The following is a 12,094-nucleotide window of genomic DNA, read 5'->3' as shown; positions in this document are numbered from 1 at the left end:
TCCAAACAATCCTTTGGCTCTGCCAGGATTTATAATCCATGAGCCCCACCCTCCCCCTTTCCCTTGTGCCCTCACTCGATTGACATGGGCTGTCATTACAATCACTCCTTGACGTATGTCCTCAACTCCCTCATCTGCCTCTTCCCTCATCACATTTAGGTGGTCAGACAGCCAGATTAAAGCCAGGCCCCCATCTACTCCTCACCCATACCTGGGAAGCCTCATATGCAGCCATATTGAATGGCCTCCCTTGAGATTTTTGACCAACGATCTGCTGCCCAGTGACCCTGCTCTGTGCCCCGGTCCATTCACTCATCCACTCTTCCATATGGTAATGTCTCATCTTGCTTTCTCCCCTCCAACCTTCCCCTTCCTCCTCTCAGTTCTTGACCTTGCCTCCTATCTTCTGCACAAACAAAGCCACAGAAGGTTCACTTCCATAGGACTTAGGTCGTCAACATTGCCTTCTTTCTTTTTACGATGACGGAGCTGTCCAGGCTCCTAGCCAAGGCCAACTCTCTACCTACATCCTGGATTCCATTCCACTCAAGGTCATCGCTCTAAATAAGTCTCTGCTTTCTATTACTACATCAGATGTTCCCTCTCTCCTTGATTATTCCCATCTTAAAAAAAAATACAGACCTGTGATCCCACAGTATCCTCCAGTTATTACTCATTTCTCTACTCTCCTTTACAGAAAAAAAAAAAATCCTTCTAAGAGTTGAATCTTTTCTTGGTTTCCACTCCTTCACTTTTCATTATCTCTTGGACCCACTCTAATTGGGCTCCTCCCTCACGACTCCACTGAGACACCAGCTGTCAAGGTTTCCAGATGGCCACTTTCAATGACCAATTTCAATAGCCAAATCAGAGGTCACACAAGGGAAATTAGAAAATACTTTGAGAAGAAAAAAAAAAAAAAGACATAACATCAAAACATATGAAATGCAATTAAAGCAGTGCTTTGAGGGAAATTTATAGCTAGAAAAGTCTATAATAAAAAAGAAGAAAGATCTCAAATCAGGGACCAAAAGTTACAACAAATTCAATGGTCAATCATCAGTTCATTGTGTTGTTAGTCCTGTTAGCAGTTTTTGACACAATTTATCACTCCATCTTTTTTAAAATTACAGTAAAATATAACCAACTAAGCCACCCAGGCACCTCTTCTGTCCCAGTCTTTGAACCTCATCTTCCTTAAAAGGAAAATTAGCAAGTGTCAGTGAGGTGTTAAAGACATGTCTCTGAAAAACTGAGCCTTTCTCCAGAGCATAGTCAGAAGAATTCAACAATTGGGGCGCCTGGGTGTCTCAGTTGGTTAAGTGTCTGCCTTCAGCTTGGGTCATGATCTCAGGGTCCTCGGATCAAGTCCCACATCGGGCTCCTTGCTCAACCCAAACTGGGAAAGCCCTGAGCAGAAGGGGGTGAGTTATTCACCCTACTGGGAGCATTTTGCCCTGCTCCGTGCTCTGGGCAGTGCTATCTCTCACTCCACCGAGTCCGTTTCAAGATGGAGAAACAAAATCCACAAAAGTTTCCTAGAGCTGCCAAAGTACCACAGACCTGGGGGCTTAAGCAACAGAACTTTATGGTTTCCCAGTTCTGGAGGCTGGAAGTCTGAGATCAAAGTGTTGGCAGGGCCCTGCTCCCTCTGGGACCTGTAGGGGAGAATTCTTCCTTGCTTGTCCCAGCTTCCGGTGGTTTTCTGGCCATCTTTGGTGTTGCTTGGCTTGTAGCCCATCCCTTTCATCCTGTGTCTACACATGGCATGCTCCCTGTGCCCCTTCACACTGTCTTCCCTCTGTGTTTTTGTCCAAGTTTCCTCTTTTCTAAGGATACCAGTCCAATGGATAACAGCCCATCCTAATGACTTCATTTTAAGTTAATCACCTCTGTAAAGACCTTGTCTCCAAATAAGGTCACATTCTGAGGTCCTAGGAAGTTACTACTTTCATATACCTTTTTTGGGGCGTGGGGAGGGGAACATAATTCGATTCATAACTTAGGCTTTAGCGATGGGGCTTTCCTCCCTCCCTTCGACCACAGGGATCTTGGCTGTGATGTTGGAGAGAAATTTTAAATTTCAGGGCTAGATTTACAAGCTGAAATCCTTTGAACCTTAAAATCTTGGCAATGTTTCCCAAACTGTCACTGTTCTCCTACAGGTGAATAATAGGAATACAGCAAAAGGTTAGCCTTGGAATAACCATTGGGGGTTATTGGATCTCAGAAGTGGAGACAATGAAAGATACATTTTGTGAAACTCTATTCTTGGAGGGATGGATGGAGTAGGGGTTTGGTTAAGGGAAAACTTCCAAAGTGGGATTGTCAGATTGAAAAAATAAAAATACAGGATGCCCATTTAAATTTGAATTTTACATGTACAAGGAATACTTTTTCAGTGGTTCAATCAATCCCATGCAATATTTAAGACACACTTATGCTAAAAATTATTCATTGTTTATCTTATCTGAAATTCAAATTTAATTGGGTGTCCTGTATTTTACCTGTAAATGTTTCTGCACATAATTAAAAGAGTTAAGTCACATTAGAAAGCCATTCTGATAGATTTCTTGAAGGCACTTGGGGATGTGGCTGAAGCAGAAACAGTTCACAGACAGGGCTCTGGGAATGGCTCCTAATGGGGCTTAATGATATCTTTCCTTTGTTGTCCTGGAGTATTGGGAGGAAACCAGGAAGGAAGCACACTGACCCCAGTAAAAACCTTTGTGCAACTCTCTAGATGCAACCTTTCCCCCAATCCTCCCACTGAAATGACTCTATTCTGGAGTTGGTGTTCACCATTCCTTTGCTTTTTTTTTTTTTTTTAAACATTTTTTTTTGTTAATCACATATGCACGTCTCCCTAAACCTAAAGCAAGATTAAAAATATTTACTGGATCTTAACCCTTTAGCTTCTGGGTTGTGAAGATGTCTATAGGGTCATGGGGACAAAATCATGGTGGTCGGGGAGTGCACTGGAGTGAGGGGGGCTTGGAGCAGCAGCTAGGTACCAGCCAATATTGCCATATTTTATGATACACTCATATATGTTCGATGAGCAGCCCCATCCTAAATATTATTTGTTTCATGTAGCCTGAACTTTTGTCATTTTATAAATAGATGTACTGTTTTGTGACTTTTTCTTTTTCTTTTTTTCTTTTCTTTTTTTTTTTCTTTCTTTCTTTTTTTTTTTTTTTTTTTTTGGTCCAGTATCATCTTGTTGAGAGTCGTTCGTGTCAATGCATGTCCCTGTTGGTTTATTTGTGTGTTTTCCATTGAATGAAAATACCGTCATTTACTTATCGAATCTGCAATTCGTGAGTACTCAGGGTAATTCCAGGGTTTTGCTAGGACTAGCAAGGCTACTCTGAATAGTTGTGCCTGACTCCTGAGTCTATGTGTGATGGTTTTCCAGGAGGACATAAACCCAGGAAGGAAATTCCCAATCGCAGGACATGTTCATTTGTGATTTTGGTGAACGTGGCGGAGGCAGCCTGCTCTGTCACAAAGATTCAGGCTCCCTTTCCATTGAGTAGAATTTTCGTTTTTGTTTTTGTTTTAAGATTTTTATTTATTTGCGAGAGAAAGAGAAAGAGCAAGCCAGGGGAAGAGCAAAAGGAGAGGGAGAAACAGAATCCCTGCTGAGCAGGGCGCCCCACGCAGGGCCCAATCCAAGGACCCTGGGATCATGACCCAATCCAAAGTCATACCCTCAATCAACTGAGCCACTCAGGCGCCCCTCCATAGGGTAGAACTGTAACAGAGGAGCAACTGCAAAAGACTACATTTCCCAGCTCCCCTTGCACTGTGATCATGTGGACTCATTTTGACCAATAGAAAGTCTGCTGAAGTAAGGCAAGCCCTCCTGGACTGAGGGGGTGAAGAATCCAGTGTGTCTTCCATGCATTTCCTACTGGGGTCGCTCTGAAAAGTTCGGTTGGGGGTGGAGATCCCATGTTGAAAATGGAAGCCTCACAAGATGGGAGGAGCCTGGGCCACCCGACGGACAACCTTCCAGGATAGATACACACTCGCAGTGAATTTTGCTTATGTGAGAAATAAACTTTTAAGGCATTTTCTTAGTCTAGTAATTGACCTATCCTGCTCAGTACTACACGAGACAATGTCAAATTGTTTTCAGGGTGATTGACCATCCCACCTTTCCACCAGTCAGGGATGAGAGTTTCCTTGCTCCCCATCCTCAGCAATACTTTTAATTAGCCAACTTTTTTTTTTTAAAATATGTCAATGCCAACAGAAAAGCCACAAGAATATAATGAACTGCCATAGACCTTTCACCCAAATACACCAATCACTTCCATTTTGCCATATTTTTCTCTCCCCTCCTTCCCTCACCAACCCCCAACCCCAGTTTCCACAGAACTATTTCGAGGCAAGTTGTGAACAACATGTCCCCTCATTCCTAAATATCTAAGGATGTATCTCCCAACAACTGGGACGTTCTCTTGCATAACTCCATGTCATTTATCAGTTCCAGAAATCTTATTCTGGTAGAACGCTCTTATAATATACGTTCATATTCACATTTCAGCTGTGGCTCAATCATGTCCTACACAGCCTGGGGCATTTTCAGATTTCAAACTTTGTCCAACTGAATCCGTCACCATGATTTACCTAAACATTGTTTTCAAATAAACTCACTTTTCAAAAATGTGAATCCACACATTTATTTCAAAAGGACAGTTTTACAGTGCTCCCCCCAAATGGCAAGCTAGGAAAGTAGATAAACAGCAATTATAGAAACTTATGCTAAGATGGGTCTGTCCCCTCTCTGGATTGTGGTGGTGGTTTTGAAGGTGTATGCGTGTGTCAAGATGTATTGAATTATATATTTTAAATTTTTTTATTTGATAGAGATCACAAGTAAGCAGAGAGACAGGCAGAAAGAGAGAGAGGAGGAAGCAGGCTCCCCACTGAGCAGAGAGCCCGATGTGGGGCTCGATCCCTGGACCGTGAGATCATGACCCGAGCTGAAGGCAGAGGTTTTAACCCACTGAGCCATCCAGAAGCCCCTGAGTTATACATTTTAAACACATGTAGTTTATTGTATGTCAACTACACCTCAATAAAGCTGTCTTAAAAAGCAATGCAGACAAGCCAAAAGGTGAAATTCTAGCCCAGAAGGGGGGACCAGGAGCAGATACAGGCTCTGAAGTCACCGTAGCATCCAGTGGAGCCTTTCTCATTGACCAAAACCGCCAGAAAGAGAAATCAAGAGACTTTGACTTTCTCACAATGGGATCCAATGTTATTTAACACCATAAAAAGGTTCCCACCCTTTGGGAAACAGTGTCTCCTCCTTGTGTGTGACTCTGGGGCAGGTCACTTGAACCTCTGTGAGCCTCTGTTTTCTCCTCTGGAAGATGACCCTGTGAGGTAAGGTTGGGGGTAGGGGGTATCTTGGTGATTAAGGGCACCACACCAAAGAGGCAGCTTTAGCTCCACACCATGGAGCTCCTGCGGTATCTGGGATGGTGAAATGAGATTGCATTCACACAGTGCTTGGTGCTGCCAATAAACATAATTATTATTAGCCCAGTACCATCCAGTGGAAATCTTGTGAGAGCTACGTATGTAACATAACTTTCTCTAGTAGCCACATTTTGGAAGTAAACAGGATCTACTGACATGAATTCTAATAATATCCTGTATTTAACCCCATATCCAAAATCCTGTTGTTTCAACAGATGGCACTGGCCCCATTTCAAGTGCTTAGTAGCCACCATGTGGTCAGAGGCTACCATATTGGATAGAGAAGCATTAGACTTGATTAGTATTTGTTGCCTGAAGATTAAACCTTCAGACCCACTCACCATAGCACTATTATTTTTTTTTAAATAACACTATTATTATTTTTAAAAGATTTATTTATCCATTTTAGAGAAAGAGAGACCGCACACACAAGCAAGGGGAGGGGCAAAAGGAGAAGGAAAGAATTCCAAGCAGGCTCTGACTCCCTACTGAGCACAGAGCCTGATGCGGGGTTTGATCCCATGATCCTGAGATCACAACCTGAGCCAAAACCAAGAGTTGGACGCTCAACTAACTGAGCCTCCCAGGTGTGCTCCTTACCGTAGCATTATTTATAAAAGAAAAAGAAAAGAATACAACTTTCCAACATAGGAGACTATCTCAGGTATGACAATGCATCCGTTCATGCCATGGGATATTCTACAGCCATTAAAATGGTACTGTAACACCCGTTGTGATGGCTCATTTTACGTGTTGATTTAACTGATGCTCAGGTACCTGGTAAAACATTTTTCTCGTGTGTCTGCAAGAGTGTTTCTGGAAGAGATTAGCATTTGAATCAGTGGACTGACTAAAGAAGATTGTTCCAACGCAGATGGTTTCATCCAGGCCACTGTGGACCCAAATAGAACAAAAAGGTGGATAGAGTAAGGGAGAATTTTCTCTGTGTTGGAGAGAGCTCCTTTCTGCCCCCCTTGGATATTGGCGCTCCTGGTTCTCCCATCTTCAGACTGAGACTCAAACTTCCACCATCAGGTCCTGCTTCTCAGGCCTCTGACTTGTGCTGAATTATATCACTGGGTTATATTATTTTTTCTGGTTTTGTAGCTTGTAGATGGTAGATCATGGGGCTTCTTGGCCTCCATAATCAGGTGGGCCAATTCCTATAATAAATCTGGTGATAGACGATAGATAGATCAATCAGGGTTCTTCCTGATTAATACACCCGTGTTCATAGTAGCCCTATTCATAATAGCCAAAAGGTAAAAACAGCCCCAATGTTCATTGTAAACAAGATATGGTCTATTCATACAATAGAATATTATTCAGCCTTAAAAAGGAAGGATGTCGGGGCTCCTGGGTGGCTCAGTGGGTAAAGCCTCTGCCTTCGGCTCAGGTCATGATCTCAGGGTCCTGGGATTGAGTCCTGCATCGGGCTCTCTGCTCAGCGGGGAGCCTGCTTCCTCCTCTCTCTCTCTCTCTGCCTGCCTCTCTGCCTACTTGTGAGCTCTCTCTGTCAAATTAAAAAAAAAAAAAAAAAAAAAGGAAGGATGTCTGACACCTGCTACAACATGGATGGACCTTGAAAACTGTGCTCCCTAGAATCATCCAGAAGGACAGATAGTAGACGGTGGGAGCCAGGGTCTGTGGGGAGGGGATGGGGAGTTAGTGTTTAATGGGAGACAGATGGGAGATGGAAAAGCTCTAGAGATGGATGGTGGGGATGGTTGCACCTAGTGTGAGTGTGCTTAGGCCACTCAACTGTACACTTACACGTGGCTAAGATGGTAAGTTTTACGTTATATGTGCTTTACTATAGTTAAGAATAAAAAATAAAATTTAAAAGAATTATAGTGAAGAGTGCTTTGAAATATGGAAGGATATTAATGACATTCTAAGGGGAAAAATAGGCAACAAACAGTACACCCAAATCTTTGTAAAAAAATAATATAAATGGTTTTTAATTTTTTTAAAAAGATTTTGTTTATTTATTTGACAGACAGAGATCACTAGTAGGCAGAGAGGCAGGCAGAGAGAGAGAGGGAAGCAGGGTCCCCGCTGAGCAGAGAGCCTGACGCGGGGCTCGATCCCATGACCCCGAGATCATGACCTGAGCTGAAAGCAGAGGCTTTATCCCACTGAGCCACCCAGGTGCCCCCATAAATGATTTTTTTAAAGATTTTATTTATTTACTTGAGAGAGAGCACAGAGGGAGAGGGAGAGGCAGACTCCCCCCTGAGCAAAGGGCCCAGCACAGGGCTGGATCCCAGGACCCTGAGATCATGACCTGAACCAAAGGCAGGTACTTAACCAACAGAACCCCCCAGGTGCCCCTATACATGATTTTTTAAGCTGAAAATATGTCACTATTAACAACAGTTATGTCTGGGTGGTTAAGATTATTAGTGAGTTTTCTACGATGCACGTGTGTTATTTGATGTTCATGATAATACAGATAAGGACAAAAATCAGCCTCTTTCCTACTGAGGCTCATGGCGGGGGCAAGAGGAGAGAACAGAGCTGAGTAGATTCAGTAGTGGCTCCGCAGCTGAGTATCATGGAGGGGCGGGGATGTCTAATGGTCTTCGTGACTGGTTACGTGGACCAGGTGGTCGCTGGTCAGTGGACAGACCCCAGCTTCAAACCTGGAGAGGGTGTTGAGGGGAGAGAGAAGAAGAATAAGAAAGAGCGCCTAAGTTAGAAGAGGACATGAGACCTTTGTCTGGAGAAGTGGAGTAGTCAGAGCACACTGGCAGCCTCCTGGCCACCCCCAGGGGCGTCTGCCTGTCCCTACAAGCCCATGGGAGCTCCTTCTTGGTATTGACCCAAGGTGGGACGCTCATGTCCACCAGAGACAGAGTTCCAGCCTCACCATCTCCACACTGTCCCTATCCCTACTCCCAGTCCCTAGCTCCTCCAACTCCATTCTGCCATAAGACCCATCTTCAGTCCCACTCCTAACCTCATTCCCAATCCTCGCCCAGTCTCCAGCCCCTTCCCAACCCCCTCTTTACTTCAGCTCCCTCTCCACTTCCAGTCTCCAACTTCGCTACCCCCAGACCCTCCTCCCCACCCCCCGTGGTGCTAAGTAGAGTAATGATTCCCCCCAAATATCCACATCTTTGTTACTGAATCTTGGGAGTATGTTCCCTGCAATGAGGCTTCGCAGTTGTGATTGACTTAAGGATCTGGAGAAGGGGGAGTGATCCTGGATTGTTCTGGTGGGGCCCAGTGTCATCTCAGGGTCTTTAGGACAGGGTCACTATCAGAGAGAAGGAAATATGATGATGGAATTCAAAGGGGAGCAACGTGCATGGAAATGGAGGAAGGGGCTCAAACCAGGGAATGCAGGAAGCTTCTAGAAGCTGGAAAAGGAATGGATTCTCCCCCTAGAGCCTCCAAGAGGAACTAGCCCTATGGATACTTGGATTGTTGCCTCAGAAGACTCATTTTGAACTCCTGATCTCTGGAACTGTAGGGTAATGTATGTGTGTTGTTTTAAGCTACTATTTGTCTTAATTCATAAGCAGCCCCGGGAGCTCTCCCACCCTGTCCCCCAGGCTCTGGCTCTTTGCACACCCTCCCTCGCCTCCTTCTCTCCTCCTAGCCGAGGGAGAAGCCACACACTTGCCCGGTTGTCCTGTTTCCCTAGTCAGCTCTGTGCATGCTGATGTCCCAAACTCTTCAGGCTGGGCTGGGTGTGGACACCCGTCACCACCGTGCTTCCTGATGCTAACTCAACCTTTCACTTAGGTCCCGGAGAGCCAGATCCCAACAGTTGTGCCCTGCCCTGGATTTGAGCATGGCAGGAGGTCAGAGACCGTGTGCTCCACCCCCTCACGGACTCAGGCTCCCTGCTTTCAGCTGGGCTGACAGAGGCTGGGCGGGCTTCTGTTTGCTGACCTGGCCCAGCTGAGGAGGGGATTGGGAGGCCTAGGCCATGGCTAAATGGTGGGGTTTCAGCTGCTCTGGGGAAGTCGAGACCCATTTGGGCAGAGCCTTTAATTCGGGCTCTGGGAACTTCTCATCCCCATACCTGGCATCTTTCCCATCTCCCCAAAGGATCTCAAAGGTAGCTCCGGGGCACCTGGCGGGGAATGAGCATGGAAGTTTTGACACCTTGTGGGTAATAATAACCATAATAATAGTAGCAACGATGATATTTGTGTCTGGACGAAGCACAAATATTTGACCTTCACAGACCACCTTCAAGATTTTCATATTATCCACCTTCTGCCTAAGCTCTATTTATATTTTGTTAAATAAAACCCTTTTAAAAACCCTAAATCAATTACTTTTAAAAAACTGTGGAAAATTATACGTAACATAAAACTGATCATCTTAACCATTTTTGAATGTACAGCTGTGGCCTGAAGCACTTTCACATAATCCTGCCACCACCCCCACCGTCCGTCTCCAGAACTTTCCATGTCCCCAAACAGAGACTGTCCCCATGAAACATGGAATCCCCATCCCCTGCCCCAGCCCCGGCTCCCACCAGCTCCTCTCTGTCTATGTGGATGGGACTCCTCTGGGGACCTCTTGGGAGTGGGGTCCTGCAGGATGTGTCCTTCTAGGTCTGGCTTCTCTCACTGAGCCCAGTGTCCTCAAGGTCCCTCCACATTGTAGCAGGATTCCTTCCCTTGTGAGGCTGAATCATATTGCATTGTATTGCTATACCACATTCTGTCAATCCATTCATCCACCGGTGAAAAGCCTAAATCAATTACTCAAAAAGAAACACAACACTTTTATCTGGGATAATTATACACTCACAAGAAATTGCAGGAATTCCACAGGTCCCCTGTACATTTAACTCAGTTTTTTCCCCAATGGTGCATCTTATATAGTTATACAGTTCCCAAAACAGGACATTTACCTGGATGTAACCTACAGATCTCATGCAGATTTCAACAGCTCTTATGTTCATATGTGTGTATGTGCCTATGCAATTTCTTCACATATATAGATTCCGGTAACTTCCCCCAGAATTAGAAAGCTTAAATCAGGGGCGCCTGGGTGGCTCAGTCAGTTGGGCGGCTGCCTTCAGCTTGGGTCATGATCCCAGGATCCTGGGACTGAGCCCCTCGTTGGGCTTCCTGCTCAGGAGGGAGCCTGCCTCCTCTCTCTCTGCCTGCCTCTTTGCCTACTTGTGATCTCTGTCAAATAAATAAATAAAATCTTAAAAAAATTTTTTTTAAATAAAGAAATTTTGTAACCCTGCCTTGAGTGAAAAGTGGATATCACCCCAGTAAGGCAAGCTTATTTAGAAACAAATACAATGCAAACAGTGTCACTGCATTCCGGTTGGATACTGTTGCCTGCTGAAGGACTTCTTATCAAACAAAGGGATTAAGTGTTAAGGGGCATAAACATTTATTAACACCAATTAAGTCCCACTCCTTGAACTATTAAGAATTGAAAAGGGAGTGGGTTACTTGCCACACAGCTCACTGAGTCTCGGAAGCAGGTTTGTCCATCACCCAGTCTTTCTAGGGAAACACTGTATCAGCTCATTAGATGGGCACAGCAGCCCTAAGAGACAGGTACTCCTATTATCCCCATCTTATAGAAGAGGAACCTGTGGCTTAGAGGGGCAAAGTGCCTTGCCCTACTCCCTCACTCTGTAGCTGTGTGACCTTGGGTAAAAATTGCTTGGCTTCTCTGGACATCGGTTTCCTTGCTAGTGACCTAGAGGTAGTGAGGGCCTCTCATAGAGCTGCCAAGAACATTAAGTGAGATAATACTGAACTCTGAGCTCTTAGAAAAGAGCCTGGAACCAGCAAGTCATCAGTAAAATGTGCTATTATTGTTATTGTTATTATTATTATACTCACAGGTTGCCTTCAAGTTCAAGGTCAGCTACAATAAGAAAACCCGTTACCTTGATCTTGGGCCCGCTTTGGGCCAGGCAGTGAGCTAAGCTCTTGACTTGTATATTTCTGTGTGTTTTAGAACAGTTGAGTCTAGCTCCCTCCTCCCCATGTTACAGATGAGCAGATCGAGGCCCAGAGAGGTGGATTCACCTGCTTAGGGTCATACAACTTAGGAAGGGGAGGAACTCCAAATTCAAACTCAGGCCTTGGTGATTCTAAAACCAGAACTTTCCACAGCCCCTGGAACCCAGGACTAGGGGCCCCAGGCCAGGAGCTCTACAGATTCCTCCTTTCACGGGGGCTTTGAAGGTGGCCCCCGGTAGAAGCTGGGCTACTCTAGGCATCTGAGGTTTTGACCACCCAAGAGAAGTGGCATCGGTCCAGCCCAGCCCCCCATAACACAAGCAGAAATACCTAGGCCCCCAAAGATGAAATGACAGGGCAACCTTACATTGCCAAGGACTCCAAGGTAGCTGAGCCAAGCCCACTACTGTTGCCCCTGGTATGGGAAGTAGCCGTGCGGAGCTTTTCCGGTGTGGAGGTGGTTGGACCTACTGGTTAAGAGCCCCGAGCCTGGACTCAGCTGCCTGTTTTCACACCGTGGCTTTACTGTCGCCGTGGACGCCTTCAGCAAGTGATCTGGTTCTTTCTTTCTCAGTGTGCTCTTCTGTAAAGTGGGGAGAGCCAGGCTGCTCCTCCCAACGGGCTCGCTATTACTTTAA

This window comes from Mustela lutreola, chromosome 2 (assembly GCF_030435805.1).
Source record: "Mustela lutreola isolate mMusLut2 chromosome 2, mMusLut2.pri, whole genome shotgun sequence".
NCBI classification, from domain to species: domain Eukaryota; kingdom Metazoa; phylum Chordata; class Mammalia; order Carnivora; family Mustelidae; genus Mustela; species Mustela lutreola.
The sequence above is the reverse complement of the archived record's forward strand: the minus strand, read 5'-3'. Positions refer to the sequence as shown.